At 46.9% G+C, this 17,836-nt stretch overlaps 1 long non-coding RNA gene across 1 annotated transcript; it reads left to right on the forward strand.

Moving 5' to 3' along the window:
- The first annotated feature begins 502 nt into the window (after positions 1-502).
- On the forward strand, positions 503-17,623 carry LOC146176371 (uncharacterized). Its single transcript, XR_014701182.1, has 3 exons — positions 503-654; positions 14,116-14,153; positions 17,580-17,623. It is a non-coding gene; the product is annotated as an uncharacterized LOC146176371 (long non-coding RNA).
- Positions 17,624-17,836: the final 213 nt, after the last annotated feature.

Here is a 17,836-nt window from a genome sequence, read left to right on the forward strand (position 1 = left end):
GTATAAAGCTTTTTCGTCATCTCACCAGCGCCGACTCGGAATCATCGCTACCATCCAGGAAGCTGACAGCCCTCGTTCACGAAACGGATGACGAGCGCTACGCAACCAACTCCTTCGCACAACCCTGTTGACGGTGGGGTACTGTGTGATAACCCCACCGGCACAACAGCACATGCTGACAGTTTTTGCTTCCTGGTGTTGTGAATACTGACATATGTGTATCTGCTACCTTCACATGTGCGAAATTCTCGTTGTATCGTAAATAAATAATCAGTGGCATAATTACTTAAAATCCTCGATGAATTCGAGTTTATTCGATGAGAAATCATGCTCATATTAGACGCAACTCAGCTTGCATTCACATGAGATCTTTCCTAATTCGTAACCTGAATGCCCGTTACTTACATTACTTTCACAACTACTTCATACAGGGGCTGATTTTGGAGCCTGCACGGGAGAAAAGCATGCACCCTCCGATTCTAATTATACAACGTGCCCCGACTATAAAACATCTCCTTATGCCATATATGGGCCATGGTACTACGACATAGATGAAGAGCGATGTGTAAAGTATGATTCATGCATCAATCCTTATGACCATCCTAAAGGTGTAAATGCCTTCCCTGATCCGTATTTCTGCGAAAAAGGATGCGGGTAAGTGTTCGCAACTTCCTTCATCACTGACACTTATAATAAACACTATAGCATTATAATAAAGCCATCTAATCTATATCTCCACTTCTTCGCAAGCTGAAACGAGCTATTTCTGAATAATTTGCGTTACCAGCTCGCAACCATCCTGAAATTCGTTAAGTGCCAGAGCTTCGAGTTTCCTACATTGGAAAATTTGGTGTTATCGTTCTCGACGTTGTATGTCGAGGCTTTACTGATTGGTTATAAGTGTGATGTCACACAGGATTCACCTTCATTAGGACAACAAATATAGTGTGATTATAAGATCTCAACATGGCTCAAATGTTAGGATTACATGAAACAACCAAAGAAAATTGATTTTGTGGAAAACAAAAATGGGGTAGCACCTACAAAGCGCTTTTAATTGCATGCAGCGATGCCGTTAATATTTATCGTTTGCCAGCTCCCACTGTAGATCGTGGTTTGCACTCATGCATTAACTTAATGACTAATCTCACTTCCTGCATCTCAGTCCCACACTTGCACATTAGCACACCGTTATAAACAACCACATTATTTTAAAAAACTGTCGATAAATAAATAAAGCGGCAATCCGGTCGGGCCTGTTCACGCAGGAAAATTTCGTCCTGCTCCGCAGGCTCGTCGATCACGGTCTACCATGCCGTCTGAAGACTACCATATATTAGTTGCAGCGGATTTTACAAAAGCACTTGGCACCGTCACCCACCACGCAATACATCCTGCTCTACAGCGCACCGGCGCAGATACACGGATTATGAACATCTGCGATCGCTCTGCGATCGAAGAGCTAAGAGGAGCTGTACGTCGATACAATTCCAAGTATTAATATAGCGTCCGCAATCCCCAATTCCCTAGCTGGGGAAATGAATTTAAATTGGTCCAGTCCAATCAGCGAGCACGCGCGGTCAACAAAGGCCCGGTCCGCTGCCAGAGGCGTCACTGGAACATCCTCGCAGCTCTTCCGACGAGTGGCGAGGGTCAGCACCACTGGTGGCAGTTTCCATGGCGAACCTGGTTAAAGCATAATTTCGGCACCCGCAGAAAACAGGCCGTCGGCTGAGGTATCACGCCACGTGCTCTCCGGAAGGTCAGAACTCTTGACCGGGCATTCCGCGGCTGGAGGTTAAGCAGAGTACATCTCCCGTTCATGGAATCGGGTTGGTTCCTGTCTCGGCTCCCTCCATCAAGAAGGTTGATGGACGTTCTTTGCCAAGCCGAGATGAGCTCCTCGGTGCAGTCGTTTTCCCAAGGCAGAATAAAAGAACGACGATGGTCGCTTCACCCGTTCCGGCCCGGCAGGGTACCTGACTGCCACAGCACCTGGGAACGGAACGCCCGTCGTCGTTGCCGTACTCGATGCCCGCCGGTCTCCGCCAACCGCTTCGCTTCTGCCTTGATCTGCTGGAGGCGTGTGAACTTCGGCTGAGATCCCAGTCGTAATACAGTGCACTCTGAACAGATGATGTGTCTGAAGGGACGATTGATGCGGATATTGGGAGTACCGTTGAGCGATACCGGAGAACCGAAGGTATGGTCGCGCAAGCGGCGACTAGCCTGATGGTGGAAGCGCCATTTTATTAAACTCATCGGCAGTCGCTTTTGCGGCCCCCGCGCTAACATTGTCAAACCACAGTGCGTCGCCACCCTCATATTTAAGGCGTGCTACAGAGAAACTGGCTTCCACCTGAACAAACCGAAAAGACCGCTAGATACCCTCAGTTTGGAGTGCCTGCGTGAAATCACTGTTCGGCGATACATAGAAATGAAGGGACTTGATCGGTGGATGCTGTACACCGCCCATTAAATCAACAAATGCCTTATGAGGACCAAACAATATGACGACAGAACACAGTGGCATGGTGTTCAAATCGCTCAAACAACCGTCCTAACGATCCCGCACACGATGCCGCAACACCGCCTCACGAGGATCAGCCACCAACCCCAAGACTATTTGGGCCATGATGCGGCGAGCTGTTGGCACTTCCCAGAGCACTAACTCGAAAATGCGACGCGCAAGACTGCAAGTACAGATGTGAAATGACGGCATCACGATATGGCCAAAGAGAAAACGCACCGAATGACCCTGACTCAACCGCGCATACCAGGACGGCGAGTCAGCAAAGACAGCATTCCCCCAAAGTGCCGATTCCTGTTAATCCCAATCCTCTGCCACCTAATTTTTACCGCGGTGCCCAAGTTCTCATTCATAGGGCCCGCGCACTATGTGTTCACCGCAGATGTGATTGCCAAGTGGGTGCGGAATGAGAAAACAAGGAATCGTGACATTCTCGCCACTGAGCCAATTGATCAGCAAGAATAAATTCTTTCCGACCGTCTGGCGAACACAAGATCCCAGTTACATGCAGAAAGTGCAACATCGACACCCGACCAACGATGCAATACATGTAGTGCGACTTTCTTTCGCAATGACGAAGTATATACAGCTGTTGAAGTCCTGCGGTTTGCAGTAAGGGTTTGGGGAAATGTTCCAAATGTAACAATTGAAGATGAGCCTGGCTGTTTTGAGTTTGACATTTTCTTTTTTTAAGTTTGTTAGTTTCGCTCCAGGGATTCAACACTGCCGCAGCATATTCCACCATTAGACGAACAAATGTTTTGTAAGCTAACAACTTTATTTCTCGCGTAGATAGTGCCAGCGTTCTTCTTAAATAGTGCGTTCTCTAAGGGCTTTCATTCCACGTACGATGTGTGCTTGTTCCATAGAAGATCGTGGTTATATGAATTACTAAGTATTTAAAGACATTGACAAGCAAAACAGGATCGTTGGCAATGTGATATGTGAAACTTCAAGGATTTTTTTACGTATTACAGTAATTGCTACAGTCTTATTAGGAATTTAGTCATTTGCCACATCGAGTACCATTCTTCTATTTGTAGACAGGGAATCGCTTAAAAGGAGTTGATCTTCCGGCCTAAGCATTTCATGATAAAATATGCAAGCGTCTGTGATTAGCCGTATTTTAACATATATGTTTTGCACTATGTCATTAATAAATACAAAATGAAAAGAGGACCCAAGACTGAAATCTGGTAGAATACCGGATTAAACTGAGACAGCATCCGAAAGTACACCAGCAACAACACAAGTTGAGGTATGAACGGAAGATAGGCTTCGATTCATGAGAATAGGTACTCGTGTTTTAGTATAGGTTTTATTTCTGCAATACTTTAGCATGGGACACACAGTCTAATGCCTTTTCGAAATCAAGTAAAACAATATCAACTTGAATATGTATAATTAGTGTTTCCGCTAAATCATAAACACTTGCAATAAGTTGTGTTACTGTGGACAGACCGCAGCGGAACCCATGCTGACGGTTATCAAGGACATGCATGTTCTCCGCGACAAAGTTAGTGTTTACAGATTATGTGCTCAAGCAATTTTGCTGAAGTGCATCAAAGAGACATCAGCTGGTAAGAAGAAGGTGCTGTTTTGTTTTGATATTTAGGAACCGCAGGGAATTTTGCGAGATTACAGCTCGCCAACTCTGAGCACTTAAGTGATTTTATAAATAATAAAGTCAAGTATTTGGCGCATACCTCAGCGTGCCTTACTAGAAATGTGTTAGGTACTTCGTGAATCTCTCGTGACTTGTTTGTGCCTAAATTAAGCAGACCAGCTAACCCACCTCCCTCAGTTATACAAATCTCACTTATTGGTGGCAAATTATCACAAGAAGAAAATTGTGACGTGCATCCGTCATCATGTGTGAATACTGAGCTGAAGTACCGGTTGAGAGCTTGCGCTGTTTCTAACGTATTGTTAATTTTCACACTATCTGCAGAAGGGACAAGAATAGATTTCTTTTTCGGAGCGAGATATCACTGGAACTTGCTTGAAAAAGAAATAAGAACATTTATCATACGTACAGTGTGAAATTGGTGTATGGTCTCATTTCCCGCAACAAAAAGTTGAAATCCCCAGTCAACAACTGGCTGAGCGGATTTTGTTTCAGCTGTGAAGAGGAAGACGTTCATGGGGAACATTTCAGTCAGCGTCAGTGTTGGATCTGACTGTGTTGGCTGTCGCTCTGCTCGCCACTGATCTGCCCAGTCCCAGTACATCAATAAACCCCCCTCTTACATTTGGTTGAGCTGCCGGTTAAGATCTGTCCTCTCGCCCTGGAACTCCGCGGCTGCACGTTACCACCTCCTGCGATGCCTGAAGACAGTAACCACCAAGCCGTACATGTTGCCTCGCCCATCATCTGTCCTGGCTCCCTCCGGCAGCGAGACCCCACCATCTTCAGCGGCACTGACGACCGTGACGTCGAGGACTGGCTCACATCCTATGAGCAGGTGAGCGCTTACAACAAACGGGACGCGGAAAATAAGCTAAGCAACGTGATTTTCTGTCTCGCCGGCGTAGCAAATCTATGGTTTTGGAACCATGGAGCGGACATTCCATCATGATCCGTGTTCAAAGCCAGCTTCTCTGACGTTTTTCGGCCGTCCGGCTGTGAGGAAACTCAGCGCTAAACAGCGCTTGCGTGCGCGATCTCAGCAGGTTGACGAGAATTTTGCAACTTATGTCGAGGTCGTCGTCGACATGTGCAAGCACGTGAGCGCACAGATATCAGAGGCCGACATGATCAAGCACATTCTGCAAGGCATCAATAACGACGCCTTTCATATGCTAACACCTTGAGATATCAGCATCGTCGCAGAAGTTGTCACACTATGTCAAAGTTTTGATGAACTGTGAAAACAAAGGGACATAACTCATGCGAACACCATGCCCATAAACTCGCTTGCCTAGCCTGACAGATTCAGTTAAACATTCTGTGCTCCTGCCACAAATCAACAACTTCATTTGGGAAGACGTTCCTCAACAGCTCTCGCTTATATCCTGCCATGAAGAGCCTTCATCACACCTATCTCCCAGTTTGCGCCAGATTATTCAAGAACAGGTACCTTAATCTCTTTCTCCCTCCCTCCAGGAATGTCGCCGAAGATGTCGACATTCCTCCCTGCTTTTCTGTGCTTGTTGGTGTCGCTTGTGCCTCTGTTAGCGATGACACCGTTCTCTTCACACCTGCCCATACTTTCCTGCGCCGCAAGTGCCTTCCATTGCCCTACGCTGTTCTCGCTATTTCCGCTGGCCTTTTTATGTTATGGGTCTCTAACTCATTTATTCCCCTACTACTTTGCGCCATGGTAAGTGCCTCGGCAGTATCCAGCCAATCGGATCTCTACTGATCTCTGAGGGACCTGACGACGCGCCGGACCTGCCGTGACTGCGCTCAGCCCCCTTCACCTGCACCCGCTCCCCCCTCTACAGACTTGTTCCTCCGTTCCATCGACGCCGATCTTCCTCCAGCTCAGCGGACTGAGCTTTCGAACCTACTACATCAATTTCGCTCCTCCTTCGACTCTCAAAGTTCTTTGGGTCAAACTTCTACAGTCACTCATCGCATCAACATTGGCACCCACGCACCACTACGACAGCGCCCCTATCGTGTGTCTGCAACCGAACGCCAGGCTATCGAAGAGCAAGTCGACCTAATGCTCCAGAACGGCGTGATTCAGCCGTCAAGCAGCCCTTCGGCGTCACCTGTTGTCCGCGTAAAAAATAAAGGTGGTTCTATCCGCTTCTGTGTCGATTATCCCCGTCTTAATATTATTACGCGCAAGGGCGTCTGCCCTCTCCCGCGTATTGACGATGCTCTCGATTTTTTGCAATGCGCCGAGCTCTTTTCTTCCCTAGATTTACGTTGCGGCTATTGGCAAGTTCCCCTGGAAGCGGCTGATCGCCCCAAAACTGCCTTTGTAGCTCCCGACGGATTGTACAAATTTGCAGTTATGCCGTTTGGCCTTTGTAATGCTCCAGCAACAAGGGGAAGACATGCCTATGCTACCTCGACGACATTGTCGTCTTTTCTCCCGATTTTGATACATACGTCTACCATCAGAAGCACGTTTTCACCTGCCTATCTGCTGCCGAACTGCAGGTGAATTTGAAAAAACGTCGTTTTCTGCCCGCCACCTCACCATTTCCGGCCACGTTTTCTCCAAAGAAGGTGTATCTTCAGACCCTGCCAAACATCGTGCCATGCATAGCAGCCTTTCCTAAATCAACTTCCATCAAAGATCAACGTAGCTTCCTCGGGCCGTGCTCTTACATTTGTCGCTTTATTAGAAATTTTGCTTCCATTGCTGCTTCCTTGACAGAACTTCTGTCCGGCAGTTCCGACCTTTCGCCTTGGTCGCCAACGTGCGACGACGCGTTCAATGCTTTACACCGCATCCTCACGGCACCACCTGTCCTGCGTCACTTCAACCCCACAGCTCCTACCGAGGTCCACGTGGACGCCAGTGGTGTTGGTCCCGGCTCGCTCAGCGCAAATCAGACTATACTGAATACGTGGTCGCCTATTCTAACCATGCACTCACGAATGCTGGATCCAATTACTTTCTTATTGAAAAAGAGTACTTTGCGAAAATTTGGGCTCTTACTAAATTCCGCCCTTACCTCTATGGCTGCCCTTTTGAGGTAGCAACAGACCATCATACGCTTTGCTGGCCTTCCTCACTGAAAGACCCATCCGACAGACTGGCAAGACGGGCTCTCCGCCTTCAGGAATATGATGTCTGCGTTGTTTACCGCTCCGGCCTCGAGCATCACGACGTTGAAGCACTTTCCCGCTGCCCCCTTACGCAGAGGTCGCGAGCCTTTCCTCTTCCGACGATTCCCCGCCATCGCTTCACATCAATGACATGCCGTCAGCACAGCGGCAAGATCCTCGGATAAATTCTCTCCTCGATTTTGTCTCCAATCCTACGGCTGCTTTTCAAAGTTTTTCCTCCTCCTCCTCCTCCATCGCGTGCTCTCCGCCGCCATGCTTCCCACTTCGCCATACGTGATAACCTCCTCTACCACCGTAACTACTGCGCAGATGGTCGCAAATGGTTGCTAGTTATTCCTCGGCAGCTACGTACGCAAATATGTGACGATTTCCACGCTGACCCACAATGAGGTCACGCGAGCGTCTTCAAGACATACACTCGTCTCCGGCTGCGTTACTACTGGCGGGGCATGTACACCTTCGTACTCAAGTACGTTCGCTCATGCCTCACCTGTCAACGTCGCAAGCCATCTCCTCAACGTTCTGCTGGAGAGTTGCTGCGGTTACCCTGCCCACCACACCCTTTTTACCGCGTCGGCATAGATTTGTGCGGGCCGCTTCCCTACACGGCGGCCGGCAACCACTGGTGTCGTGACGCTGGGGCTATGTCGACCCGGCCTTCACTTGGTAGCGTGCAGAGACTCCGGGTTGAAGAAGGATTGAATCTTCGAAGTTGGTGAAATATGTACAAGCAGCTTTAATGGCACTTTGAGAAAACATATTTACAAGATTATTTACATGAAAAAGAAGGGCACATCAGCAAAATGGCAAGCGTTAAGAGTTCATAGCGAGAAGCGACTGGATGAGCCGTTTACCCAGGGCTCAGAGCGACATTTCGTGCTCTACAGCGTCCTTAAAACCCCCTATGTCCAGCCCCTCTCTGAAGATGCTGACCAACCACATCCAGGGCACGCCCCTCAGATATCGGCATCCAATCGAACACATCACTGCACTGATGGTCTGAAGCACTGACTGGCCCGGCATTGTTTCGTTGGGCCTGGTCACTTGTTGGCGGGAAAAGCTTGGGAACGGCAAGGAGGTAAATTTCTATTCTTCAGCCAAGAATCGATAGGCTGCTTCCGGCAAGTGGATTTACTTCTCAGAAACCCAAGTGCACGCGCGCGCCGCATACGGCTCCCAGCATTGTCCCTTTCCAACAATTGCAAATCTTTCCTGCATTCCCAGGAAATCCTCTAATGGCCGTAATCACCTTGCTCCTTTCTTGTCCTGTACGTCAGCGGACGTGTCACTCTGTCGTCTCCTTTGGACAGTAGGCATTCCTCACTGGACGATAGCACTTCTCGACGGGAAGGGTGAACAATTGAACGAAAGCACTTCCGGCTATTTCCCGCAGGGGGACATTTCTTTGTGTTTTTCTAGACGTTCTCTTGACAGGGTCAATTTGGCATTTGCAAGGTGTCCACAAAGCAAAACAGGCTTACAAAACAGGATTCCTGGAAACAGGCTCACTTAGAGCCATTGTACCAACACCCCATATCCACAGCACTTATCCAGGCCCACAGGCGAACAATAGAGCGCGCAAGTGCGGATGATGCACGGTCGTAACAGCCTCCTCCCCCGCCAGAAGAGTCACGGAGGGCAGCAGTCGCAGCTGCTGCATGAAGAGACGACTTAATGGCCTGCACATGAATGCTTGAAGCTCGATGCTGCTTGTCGCGTTGTCTTGATTGTCGTAGGCCAAATTGCTTGAGCTGTCTGAAACTCAACCACATGTTCAAGCAAGCACTCGGCTCCCGTCTGAAGAGACCAGGTTAAAAGAAAACTGCCATTGTTGTTCGAGAAAAGCCCACTCTCAAGACGTTCAGGACCCACGTATTCCTAGAAAACCAAACGTGCTGCTTTACATAGTCGCACATGTACAAGCGCACACACACAAAAAAAAGAACCTGATTATCAATTTGGATACATGGTGAGGAACACCTCGGACCGCTTAGAAACAGCGGCTAAGCGCGTCGGCATTCCCATTTAACTTCCCCCTTTTGTATCTTATTTCAAAATTGTACTGCAGTAAAATCAAGCTCCACCTAAGAAGGCGACTGTTCTTCGATGTCAGTTTGCAGCCAAGCCAGGGGACAATGGTCCGTCTCTACGATGAATTTGGCCCCTCCAAGATAGCACTGCAATTTTTGAATGGCCCATACAATGCAAGCGCACTCTTTCTCTGACGCGCAATAAGCTCTCTCTCTAGAACTCAGTTTTCTGCTCAGGTAGAGCACGGGGTGCTCATTACCGTCGTCATCTCTCTGGCAGAGAACAGCACCTAGCCCTCGATCACTGGCATCACACTGGACCGTGAATTCTCGGCCATAGTCTGGAGCTCGCAATACCGGACGGCTAATCAGCACAGCCTTCAGGTTTACGAAGGAGGCTTCCTTTTGTTCGTCCCAGACTACATTTGTCGGTTCTGTCTTGCGGAGAGCGTCGGTCAGAGGGCTAGCCAAAGCTGAATAGTTAGGGATGTAGTGATTGTAGTACCCAGTCAGACCCAGGAATGCTCGAATTTCCGTCTTCGTGCTCGGCCGCGGGTAGTCTGCTACCGCAGAAATCTTAATCTGGCTGGGTTTCCTGAAACCTTGACCTACATTGTGACCCAAGTAGTCCACGGTCGCCCTTGCCAGGCAACATTTCTCGGCCTTTACGGTTAGTCCAGCTTGACACAAAAGGCTCAGTACAGCTCTTAGATGTACCATATGGTCCGCCCATGAGTCGGAAAAAACCGCAATGTCGTCTAAATAAGGCACTGCGAATGTTTCACACCCCTTTAAAACCCTATCCATGAGTCGGGAAAAACAAAATGGAGCATTTTTGAGCCCGAAACTCATCATTGTTGGCTGGTAGCTGCCCGTCGGAGTGACGAAAGCCGCGTATCTGCTGGCGCGTTCAGTGAGCGGTACTTGCCAGTATACTCGAGTAAGGTCCAGCGTAGTCACATATGCCGCTCTACTGACCTGTTCTACTCTCTCCTCAATATTCGGAATAGGATACACTTGATCCCTGGTGAGAGAATTTAGCTTTCGGTAGTCTACCACAGGCCTAGGGTCTTTACCTGGAGCTTCTACTAAGATCATAGGCGAAGCATAATCGCTTTCCGAGGGTTTTATTACTCCCAATTCCAGCATGCGAGTTACTTCCCTATCCAGAATTTCTCTTTGCCTTGGAGAAAATCGGTAGCACCTTGATCGCACTGGCACGTCTGAAGTCAGCTCAATATCGTGCTCAGTCAAATCAGTCCTGCCTGGCCTGTCCACGAAGCAGGCCTCAAACTCTGTTATTATCTCGCCCAGAACGGACAGCTGAGATTTCTTTAGTTCTCCTATCTGCTCCGTCCTTTGGAGAAGCTCCTGTATCTTAGGATCATTGGCTTGCTCCATAGCTAAGTCCTCTCGGGTTCCACTTAAAAGTCTCGTGAGATTACTAGACACTGGCGGCAAGAGGTTACTCTCAAGAACGTCCTCATTCCGCGTCTCATCAAGCTCACTTTCAAGTTGACTTATGTGAGATGCCTCGCTCTCAAAGTTTTCTGACTTGCTATCTTCCGCATCGACCACTGTTTTAACTGCTGTTTCCTCCGCTGTGGATTTTTCTGGAATGAGCAGTGTAGCTAGTTCTCGCGCCTTTGAACGTGTTAAGGCTTGCACAACTCTGTCTCCGAAAAGGATGCCCCTCTTTCGCAGTAGCATGTCCGATTTGTTGGAGAACAAATACGGTTAGCACTTAGGAAGCTTTCCTGAAACGGCAGCCTCGGTTGTTAACTCGCCGAAAGGGCCCTCGATGACCACGTTCGCGATTGGCAAGCACACACTCTGTTCCTCCACTACCTGGCGGATCCATGCACACTGTCCTGTATAGTCGGAAGGCGACACATACGCCGGATGGACAACATCCATCGTTGCGGCCGAATCGCGCAGTACCTTGCAAGGTTTCCCATTGACTACTAGGTCATGCAGGTAGGGTTCCAAAAGCTGCATATTTTCATCGCAGTCACTGACATACGAGAAAGCAATCTTTTCTTTCCGGCAGTTGACGGCAGTGTGACCCTGCTCATTACACCTAAAGCATGTGAGCGGCTTCCTAGCCTCAAGCTTATTCTTAGTGTTCTGCGCGTTGGTCACTTCCCCACTTTTCTCACTGCCGTCCTTTCTAGGGAGTTTGCCTGAAGAAACTTTCATTTCTTCGTTTCCAACTCTAGCAAAGTGCCTTTCCTGACGGTTATTCCCACTCAACTTGGGATTGCGGGGCCTATCCACTGCTGGGTTGCTGAATTGTCGGCGCGAAGCATACTCCTCAATAAGTTCGGCAGCTTCAGTTGCCGACTTAATTTCGCCTCGGTCCTGTAACCAATTTCTTTCTTTTTCTGGGAGGCAGTTATAAAACTGCTCCAAAAGAATTCGCTCGACTACAGCGTCCCTATCACTGTAGGAATCAGTGCTCTTTAGCCACTCGCCCAAATTAACTCTTAAATTGTACAGGAATTCAGGGTAACTCTCGTCCCTGGACTTAGTAGCGTTCCGAAAACGTTGTCTGAACGCCTCGGCGCTAAGCCTATACTTTCTCAGAAGGCAAGCTTTGACCTTCTCGTAGTTGTCCGCGTCCTCCTTGCTTAGCCGCGCGACAACCTCCGCTGCCTCGCAGGGCAGAACCGTCAATAATCTCTGAGACCAAGTGTCTCGCTGGAAGGACAGTTTTTCGCAGGTTCGCTCAAAGTTAGCCAGGTACAGACCGATATCCCCTGATATCACATATGGCTGCATGTACTTTGACATCTTGAAATCTGCCTCCTTGTTGAGACGAGGTACCGCTAGCTGGGGACAATCGCCCGACCTCTTGCTCAACTCTAGTTCTAATTTCCGCAGCTCAATGTCTAGCTTCTTTTCCTCTTTTTCCCGCTCTTTCTGCTGTCTGAGCTGCTCCTTTTTTTGACCGATGAGGTTCCATGCTTCACTGAGCTCCTCATCATCGGTTCCCAGATCAGTGATTGCCTTTATAATCAAGGGTTTTCGTGCCAAACCACTTGTATCAATTCCCCATTCCTCACACAACTGCAACAGTTCCGGTTTCTGCAGCTTTTGTAGGTCCATGATCGCTCCGAGTGTCGGCTACTTCCAAAACAACAGTGCAAACTACCAAACCTAAAGGCGTTTCAACACTTTTTACCAGTTCTAAAATCTAACCCTGTTCTAGAACCTGGTCCACATCAGAAGAAAAGCCAAGCACTCACCCACACATGCGATCGATGTTCCGAGCTGCTTTCTTGTTGGCCGATTGTTGCTCCTGCTTGTTGCTTGAGATGCCACCTCCGATCACCAGATGTTGTGGCTTGTAGACTCTGATCCACCTCGAATCACCAGATGTTGTAGCTTGTAGATTCAGATCCACCTCGAATCACCAGATGTTGTAGCTTGTAGATCCAGATCCCACCGCTGGTCACCAGTTGTCGTGACGCAGGGGCTATGTCGACCCGGCCTTCACTTGGTAGCGTGCAGAGACTCCGGGTTGAAGAAGGATTGAATCTTCGAAGTTGGTGAAATATGTACAAGCAGGTTTAATGGCAGTTTGAGAAAACTTATTTACAAGATTATTTACATGAAAAAGAAGGGCACATCAGCAAAATGGCAAGCGTTAAGAGTTCATAGCGAGAAGCGACTGGATGAGCCGTTTACCCAGGGCTCAGAGCGACATTTCGTGCTCTGCAGCGTCCTTAAAACCCCCTATGTCCAGCCCCTCTCTGAAGATGCTGACCAACCAAATCCAGGGCACGCCCCTCAGATATCGGCATCCAATCGAACACATCACTGCACTGATGGTCTGAAGCACTGACTGGCCCGGCATTGTTTCGTTGGGCCTGGTCACTTGTTGGCGGGAAAAGCTTGGGAACGGCGAGGAGGTACATTTCTATTCTTCAGCCAAGGATCGATAGGCTGGTTCCGGCAAGTGGATTTACTTCTCAGAAACCCAAGTGCACGTGCGCGCCGCTTACGGCTCCCAGCATTGTCCCTTTCCAACAATTGCAAATCTTTTCTGCATTCCCAGGAAATCCTCTAATGGCCGTACTCACCTTGCTCCTTTCTTGTCCTGTACGTCAGCGGACGTGTCACTCTGTCGTCTCCTTTGAACAGTAGGCATTCCTCACTGGACGATAGCACTTCTCGACGGGAAGGGTGAACAACTGAACGAAAGCACTTCCGGCTATTTCCCGCAGGGGGACATTTCTTTGTGTTTTTCTAGACGTTCTCTTGACAGGGTCAATTTGGCATTTGCAGGGTGTCCACAAAGCAAAACAGGCTTACAAAACAGGATTCCTGGAAACAGGCTCACTTAGAGCCATTGTACCAACACCACATATCCACAGCACTTATCCAGGCCCACAGGCGAACAATAGAGCGCGCAAGTGCGGATGATGCACGGTCGTAACACTGGGCAATCGTAGCCGTTGATCATCTGGCGAGGTATGCAGAAACCGACGCCCTTCCATCTGCCACAGCGTCAGAAGTAGCTTCCTTCATTTGGCAGCGATTTGTTCTTCGCACGCTCTGTTTCGAATAACCAATCATGCACTCTTCCTTCAAACCACCTGAAAAAAATTAAATTAAGCGATTATATATTAATGACAGTCAGCTTCTTAGTAACAAAGTATCACAGGAGGCGCACTTTTCCGGTGCATAAGTGCCTCTTCTTTATATCGTTAAAGCCTAATTCCAGCCTATATTTGGTTTTTCTTTTGCTCACTGGAGTTCTGGGCAATAAGATCCGATGTGATTTTTATACTTTTCAGAAAAATTAACCATCAGAACATTGAGATGCTGCAAAACGGTAAGTGCTGGTTCTGTGTTTTTGATGAAATTGTTCTATTCTCAGCTAGATTCATTACAGCTGTTTCAGGTGTTCATGGAATACGCCTATATCACGGCTGAGCTTCCTTCGGTTCCGTACGCAAACATGCCTATAAACTGTATGCTACCTGTTCGAGCCGCTTTAAATTTGCACTAAACAATGTGCTTCAACAGTTCGTTTTCGCTATAATTTTATTTTCTGTGTTTCCATGAATAAATACCTTTTGGGCGCAGTCAACCTTAGTGGTAAATAAACCCACATGAATAAAATAAGCCTGTACTTCACTTTCGCAAAATTGAACCTTATCACTGTATGGTGGCCGATGAAAATAGTATAATTCGTAAGAATGCCCAAAGCAATACTTGACAGTCTATTAGGGGACGACGGATATAATATTTTAACAAAAAAGCTACATAGATGTGGTTCTGAGAACTTTTCACTGAAATATTGAGCCCGAATCGAGCATACTATGTTCACAAAACAACTCCGTATATCACTCCGCCAGCAGCAGAGCAGCAAGCCGCCACGCTGTTGCCAGCATTCGCTCCTTCTTCTTTCGGTGATGAGTTCAAAAGTAAACGGCGAAATCCGGTACGTTTGATCCGAACAAAAAAAAAATGAGCCACGCGTAAGACTAATTTCCAGTTTTTAAGAATGCTCGGAAAGCGTTGACCGTTTTCCCATCGTAAAGAGACGAGCTTAGCATACTCTTTACTATCGTTTTAAGCGACATTTGTGCGTGCGGTTTGAGAAGCAAACTCTTTTTATACTGATCTGAAACATATCAGACTGTAGCTGAGACGAGGATAAAAGACTTCCTTGTGTAGAATCGGCTATGACGACCATATGGAGGCCGGAACTCGCTATCTTAGCAAGAATATACACTCTAAATCGGCAGAGAATTGACAGCCTGAGGCGATAGTCTCGCCGTACCGTGCAAAACCTACCCGGCTTTCCATGAACTTCAACAGGATAGCTGGAAATAGTTTTGGAAAATTTCCATGAACTCTGGCTGCATCTGTTTTAGTGGGTGTACTATATTTTATAATTATGACTAAACTTGTGTGCAGAATAGTGTTATATTTTGTCAAAAGGAAATTCATATCGTTTTTTTTCCTTGCGACTAGTCATAGCCTCTAGCAAGGTGTAGGTCTGCTTTCGCACCATCATGTAAAATCCAGTAAAAATGCTGTGTTGAGTGCCACTGTCGATAGATCCTTGCTATTGTTGGTTCTTGATGAGAGGGAAAAAACGTAGCTCAAGGAAGACAAGGACTAAGAATGACAGACACACATGTGTGTGGGTCTTCCTTTCTCAGTCCTTGTCTTTTTGCACTGCGTTTTTGCCTTGATGGTCACTGTGCTCTCAGCGACACTCCCCCAGGGAGCTATGTTGCCCCTGCTATATCCCTGAAAGAAGCTTGAAGTGTGTCTGAACGAAGTGCACTTGGCCACTTGACATTTTTAGTGTATGTTAAAGATGTGGCGCATGTCCTTGATAACAGTGTTAATATCAGTCTGTTCGGCAATGGCTACAGGCTTTAAACCAGATCCATTTACCTTCTGATCAAGCATTGCTAAGAATTGCATTTAATGACGTTATGAACTGGTGTGATAAATGGGGAATATTATTACTGTGGGGACAAAACGGTCATTATATGCTTAACCAGCAAGAAGAAACACCTAAATTTTAACTATTCTCCTAATAGCAGCCTTATTTCCGAGGCTATGTGCTAGAAATGCCTAGGTGTTACAATTAATTCCCACGTTAATTGCACTGACCATCCTAGTGTATCAGGTCAGCACCCCAGAGAAATGTAAGCCTCTTCAGGCATAAACTCACAGCAACACAGAAGAGCTTTAAAAATGGCATTATACATACCTTATTAGGCCCAAACTCAAAAGCGTAGTGATAACCTGGAATATGCACAAAATAAAGTCATTAAAGAACTAGAAAACGTACCGAGATGTGCATTCTCTTTTTAGTTAAATTACGTTTGAAAATACTCACCGCTCACCTGCTCTAACGCTATCCAAACAAATATAGCCCCTAGAAATAAAAAGAAACATTCCTCGATTTATATTTCTTAAATTCGTTGCTTCATTTGAAATTAGGAATCTCACTAGACCCTTTCTACATGCAATCACTAAATCAAAATAGCTAAATCACCACCGAAAAGAGTAAGTCGTTGTTCTGCCCTGCGAGGCCTTGAAGGTCGTTTACCGACACCTGGCGAACGCGGGAGCTGAGAAGACGAAAGGTGGCGCCTCGTAAAGAAAATATGCTCATTCCTGCTCACATCCTTGTGAGCTCGGGATTTGCAGATCGGACAGTAGAGGTCCCGCTCTACAACCCGCCAGAAGCATATTCACACCTTGGCTACCTAGTTTCTGGAAATATTTCCTGCGAGCTATCACTGAGTGAAACTTATTACCAGAAATAGCATTTGAAAATGACAGTTTTGGGAATACTCTTACCACCGCTGTGTAACTGTCTCCGCGCTGTGCCGATCTGTTGTTTGTGAACGTCCGCAGTATTATTTAATCGCAGTATTGTTCCTTTTGCTAAAAATATCGTTTCTTTTAGATCAGTTTTTGTCCATTTAATGGATCACATGAAGTCAGCAGTATAAGTGTAATTAAAATAAATACAGCAGCGACAAAAAAGTCGCGTGCATCTTCAACCGATATCATCAGCCGCATTTCTGGTTATATTATTTCGATAGTCTCCTTAGTGCTCTGAACTACAGTTTTTAAAATTGACCGTTTGTCTGATTGTAACCCTTGCAATTATCACAGCTAAGGCGCAGCACATTTCACCGCGCGGTTTTGACTTTAGGCTTGTGAGTTCTAGGATACTAGGATTCTGAGTTCTGTCCCAGCCCTAGCTGGCTCGTTTCGATACTGATAATATCTGAATACCTCTCTATGCACCACAAGGTTGGCACAGATTTATGAATCTCGGAAGTGTAAATTAGCATGGATCCCTCCACTCCAGCGACCATAGTAAATAGTGCGTCACCTGCGGACGTTAAGAACCAGAATGTACGATTTGCAGTTTACCTTCAATACGCAATTGGGATTAAGGCTTTAGGTTGATTGGCTTTAATGCGTCAATGTTTTGTTGTTATTGTTGTTGTTTTGAAAATGACTGAAGCCGAACCTTGAACTGAGAAGTGGGCTCACATACAGACATATAACAGCATGGCAAACAAATCAGAACACGTTTGAAGCTTACAGCCTTTCAAAATAAAACATTTAAAAGGCAATAACTACAGTTTTTACTTGCCGTAATTCTCGAGTTGTTCATTATGTAGCGAGTTATCGTTTTTTGCTTCAATTTTTGTTGCAAGAACAATTATTTGCGCATTACGCGTAAAAATAACTATAAGTTTTGCTTTCACAGCCAGAGTTGAATTGCTGTGCAACTGGCCCAATCTACGCATGCGCGGATGGCTTACTTGCCAAAAGCAGCATGATGTCTCCCTCCGCCATCCATGCCCATTTGGCTATCTCAATGAAACTCTGCGTCAGAACAATTTGCAGATATCTTGAATAAATATGCATATTTTCTGCTACAGCACCGCCCGTCTTCTATCCTGGTTTCTTCGTCTTCTTTATTCTGTCCTAGTTTAAGTGCTGAATAAACAATGACTAACTTTG

This window comes from Amblyomma maculatum, chromosome 10, assembly GCF_055883805.1.
Source record: "Amblyomma maculatum isolate TAMU_Amacu chromosome 10, ASM5588380v1, whole genome shotgun sequence".
Classification (NCBI taxonomy): Eukaryota; Metazoa; Arthropoda; class Arachnida; order Ixodida; family Ixodidae; genus Amblyomma; species Amblyomma maculatum.